Genomic DNA, 5632 nt, shown 5'->3' with positions numbered 1-5632 from the left:
TGTGTTGAGTTTTTTTCTTATTATCAAAGGTAAGTCATACTTTGAATCTTTATTTCTTGGTTCGTTGAGCGTGGTCGCAGGAACGACTGATCTCAAGCGAATGCACCTAAGCCATCACTTCACTCATTGTGTGCCGAAGTGAGTCCCAACTCAAACAATCAACAACTCAAAAGATTTTTTGTTTTAAAAGGTATACAGACTCAACCAGCTGAAGACTTGCCATGGGTGAATTATATAACAGTTATTCATCCTAAGTAAAGTATATACGAAGTTTTTCTTTGTAGCCAGTGATCACATAAAGTGATGATCTCTAATGTATTTTCCAGTTCCATCGTTCCCAAAGTCCACACTATCTTAAAGTAATTTTGTGGTCAGAACTGTATTACTGGGAACTGGAAATAAAATATTCATAGAACAAAACGATTTTTTCCTTTAGAAATCACTTAGTAAGACTATACCCGGTATTACATTTTTAAACTTCGGAAATTGTTTGTATGGATGCTTACGGCGGTAAGTATGGATTCAAAACAGACTAGAATTTTATTTAATTATAATTTCGTCTATCTTCGAACCAATATTAACACCTTGTAATCCAATATAGAATAACTCTTGCCAATAGGTGTTACTTTGGGCTGAGAAGACGTTTGAGAAGTTCTCTCTCGACGAACAAAAACAAAACTCTATAAGTCACTCATTATTTTCGCCCGCATATATGGTGCAGAGGCATGGACGATCACAACATCTGATGAGTCGGCGTTTCGAGCTTTCGAAAAAAAATTCTTCCTGGCAACGGCGAATATCGCATTCGATGGAACAATGAACTGTGCAAATTATACGACGGCATTGATATAGTTCAGCGAATTAAGAGACAGCGGCTGTTGGAAAGACCAGGTGGAGAAGGACCTGGCTACACTTGGAATCTCCAATTGATGGCAAACAGCGATATGGATGCTTACGGCAGTTAGCAAGCCAATTTTAAGCGCAGTTATTAGAAGAGATCGTAGTCCACAGAGACGGTCTATTTAATTTAGAAGCAATTGTCTACTTATGTTATATCGGTTTACAGAATCTGTTGCTGTTTAGAGGATTTAAGAGAATACAGAGTCTGTTAGAAGTATTAAGTCTGAAAAAAATATCATGTACAAGATGATCAATACTTTTGTGTATGGATTCAAAGCGGACTTTGACTTCTCTGGAAAGTGTTCTTTGAGCAACTTAATATCTCTTGATATTAATTCTTTCCAGCTCGTTACATATAGAAGTTAATAAGGATCTACAGAACATTACCATACAATGACAATATACCTGTATTGTATAGGTTACTTTAGGCTCCGCTTATGTCAATGTATGGATTAAGAGAAAAAATATAGGGAAAGTATTTTTTTCAGAAGATATTCAGGCGCGGATAATGCCAGTGACTAATACAATCAAACCACGACGGCACTGGAAATTACACAGGAGGTAAAGGGAACTGAATCGGTTTCATATCCGGCCAAGTACTCTCACATCGATGGAACTGAGACTTTATTATTTCATGCCAACAACAACAGCAATTTTATCTTAAAGACCTATAACAGTAATTTTCTTACAAAACTGAACTTTGTTTTAATTTTAAGGTACTTTATTCCAAACAACCTATAGCTCAGTTGCACTGAACTATAAGATACATACAAACACAGCTCTAATAGTACAGTTACATGCTTCGCTTTTCTCCCATTAATTGAGCAGCTCATTAATTTTTCAACGTAACACAATCGCCTTCAGTCTTGATGAATTAACAAGAACTTTCACGCAAAGCTCCAGAAACGCATTGAGATACCACCAAAGGCTGGTAAGCGATTTTTCTTATTCTTCTACCTACATTTACACACACACACACTCCACTTCACTTTCAACTTTGCTCAATTCATGCTATTTCGTTTTTAATTGTTCATTACGCCAGTCTGACATTTACATATATCTATATGTGTGTGAGTTATAATAATGACTTGTATATGCAATTTGCCACAATTTGTTGTTATAATAGTGCAACAAAAAGCAATGAATTGCATAAATGTCCTTGCTACACCTGTAAAATGTCATCAACGCGTGAAAATGAAATACGTGAAGTGAATTTACGCAAATTTAAACACACACACATACCCATATTTATGATTGTGTAAATGTGTATGTGTGTGTTTATATAAATATATATATTAACAAACGAGCAGCAATTTGTTCGGTCACTGTGACAATCAAACAGTCAGTCAGCTGAGCAATTCCGTTAATCAACAGCATCAGTTCTATATGTATGTAGGTCATTGTAGATAAATTCATATATAATAATATTGCACAATATTTACGGTGTTAATATGTACAATAATTACATGTGAAGAAGTAGATGTGTTTGCATTAAGCAGGGTCGGCTTCATTAAAAAATTAAAATTGATTTCAAAAAGTCCACTAAAATGAAGAAAGAACTGAAAATTCGTACGTGCGCCGAAGCTCTAATCCGAAGTCTAATTCTACCAAATCGGCAAAAGCGAGGTGCGAACCGTTGTAATGACGGAAGGCCACATTTATCACTGGTATCGCTGTTTCATCTGGAGTGAGGAAAATGACAGCGTTCATATCACCGATACAATACACGATAGCTTCCATGGGGTCTTTTGTGCTGGTTACTGTCTCTGGTAAAGGCGCCTAGCCAATATTCATTAAAAACCCTCAGACTCCTCTAAACCAAAATTTGGTTCACTCTTTTACGATTTCCCTTTCAAAATCAATAACCAAGCCACAGAATTTCTAAAGGGTAATCCATTTCGAGATTTCTGCTATTTTAAAGAAAAAACACAGCAACTTCAATTTTAATGGAGAAGGTTTATTACCATTCGAAAGCACAATTTTTGGCATTAATTTTTTGAATTTTATCTCTTTCAAATGTTGGGCCCAACTACGTCTCAGATGGTCTATCCTTTGAGTCCAATTTTCGATGACTCGTTCGAGCATTTCGACTGGTAACTGGCGAATAACACACGTGATGTTTTGCTCCAAGACCTGAATCGCAGAGCGATTACCCGTATAGACCTGAAACTTTACATATCCTCACAGAAAAAAAGTATAACAGTGTGTTATCACATGATCTTTGTGGCCAATTGACCTGCCCTAAAGGTGAAATTATCCGCTCACCGAAGTATTCTCTCAATAAATCCATTGATTGATGCAATGTGTGAGAAATGGCGCCGTCTTATTGAATCCAAATGTCGCCGAGATCACGAGCTTCAATTTAAAACATCAAATAGTCAGTTGTCATGGCGCGTTAATGGTCGCCAATGACGATTATGTTTTTACCGCCATATTTTGAGGAAATTTGGACCGATGATTCCACCGGCCGACAAACCACACCAAACCGTTATTTTTCTGGATGAAATGGCAGCTCTTGAATCTCTCCAGGTTGCTCTTCATCCCAAACGCGGTTATTTTGCTTGTTTACATACCCATTGTACCAGAAATTGGCCTCATCGCTCAACAAAATTTAGCTCGAAAACATCGGAACTTTTCAAAAGCTCATAAATACTTATCGACTTTTAAAACACACATGCTTCACTTTTTTGAATACAGATTTTTTTTTTTAATGTAGAAGAGGAAGAGAAAATTCTCTTTTTCGATTCCGAGTCTAAAACGATCTCGAAGAATTTTGCCTGCTACATAACGCTTAAAGCCTTCGTCCAAATTCCAACTCGGTTAGAAGAGACACAAACAATGGAGCGAACCATCATAAGTCCTGTTCCGACCAAGTTAACTCCTAGCGGATACTGCCGAAACTACAATCAGCATAATCGCCGAATTGAGGTCTAGACATTGTAGCAAGCTAAACTTTAGCATATTTATAATTGGCACAACATATATCCCGACCGATACTAACCCGTCTTTTGTATACCCACTCGTTCTCTCAAACCAACTCATGTAACTTCCTCCTTCCTATCGAAACGGTTCGTTTACTGAGGTTATCTTTTGGTCGCGACAATAGCAAATAAGGTTAGCATAACAATTAAGCAGTGGTAAGCAACGCCTGGTGCTGACGATCATGTTTTGACAAGCAGATAGGTGGCCAAGCTTCATTATGTCCTCAAGTCGTAGATATAGGTTCTGTTAGATTAATGCTCATCATTCATTCGTACCGGCACGCAAATCAGCAAGTTGTTAAATAAATTTGCTTGTTGCCGATATTTTGTGTAACCTTCATTTACCGTGCGAAACTCTCAGACGATCTCGCTCTCTTTCATCATGTTTAAAAGTTCATCTGTTCATCTCTTGGTATTCATCTTTATACAAATTTTTAGGTAAATATTACTTCGTTCCACCCTAATACTCCCTGGTTACAAAGAAACACATATAAATAACATAAATTATTAAATTTACAATTAAACCGTGAAAGCACTTTCCTCTGTCACTTTCACGCTCATTATTGCTGATTTACATTCGCACAGAGTGTGTTCTCATCATTTGGCCAAAGGGAATACACACATGTTTAAGTAGATAACTGTATATATATGTGCTTATAACAATGTAATTCATGAACATTATCTTATAAATTTTACCTGAGTACCTGCTACTCGCACATGATAGCTACATACTTCTACTAGGTCTATATGGATTCACTTATTATCAACTTGTTTGTTGTCATTGGCAAATTTGCAATTAAAGTGCTCATAATAATGCGATCATCGCAATTCGAGTTACATTCTTGTGCTATTATGTAGCATAATTATATTACATCATTAATAATGAGTACAAAATCTCACTTTTAACGAGTAAAAGTTCACTTCGTAGTTAATAACGAGTAAGTTTGAAAACTGGATGTACTACGATATGAGTTACCAAGAAAAAAGTTATCCAGGGACTATGTGGTGATCTACTGAGGTGGTGTAATCTCTTTCTTATCTTCCTATATAACTAATACGATCATTTATTCGATTTATGTCAGTTGTTTGTTCTATTCACCACTTTCCAAGTTTTGATGAATTGTGAAATGGAACCGATTGTTTTGTTTTGAAAGCAATGGAGCTTCAAAATTGGAACATATCCTGTACCTAGCTACCTAAATGGTATTCCCCGATACTGCTTTGAAAATGTTATAATCTACTTACAACACCGGACATTTCACCCGGAAATTATAAATAAAACGCAAAACATTTAATTATTCACCAACGATTTTTCTAGTCCTCGAAACACTTTTCATAAGTACTTTTTGCGATGGCCTTCAGCTCGTTCAGCGAATTTTGCTTTATCCCTTTGATCGACTGAAAACGGATTCCACGAAGCGTCAATTTCAGTTTGGGAAACAAGAAGTAATCGCACGGAGCCAAATCTGGTGTATACGGTGCTTGATCGATAGTATTCATTGCCTTTTTGGCTTTAAATGCGGTCACAATTGTGGCTCGATGCGTTGGTGTATTAACATCGTGTAAAGTCCATGAATTTTTCTTGCACAATTAAGGCCGTTTTTGATGGATGTTCTCACGCAAACGCCTTAATTCGGACAAATAGAACTTCATATTGGCCGTCTGTTCCTTTAAGTATCGAAAAAAACAATGAACATCGAATTGATTTTTGAGCGCCTTTGAAGTCGATTTTTTGGTATCGGATCATTTTT

This window comes from Bactrocera neohumeralis, chromosome 2 (genome assembly GCF_024586455.1).
Source record: "Bactrocera neohumeralis isolate Rockhampton chromosome 2, APGP_CSIRO_Bneo_wtdbg2-racon-allhic-juicebox.fasta_v2, whole genome shotgun sequence".
Classification (NCBI taxonomy): Eukaryota; Metazoa; Arthropoda; class Insecta; order Diptera; family Tephritidae; genus Bactrocera; species Bactrocera neohumeralis.
The sequence above is the reverse complement of the archived record's forward strand: the minus strand, read 5'-3'. Positions refer to the sequence as shown.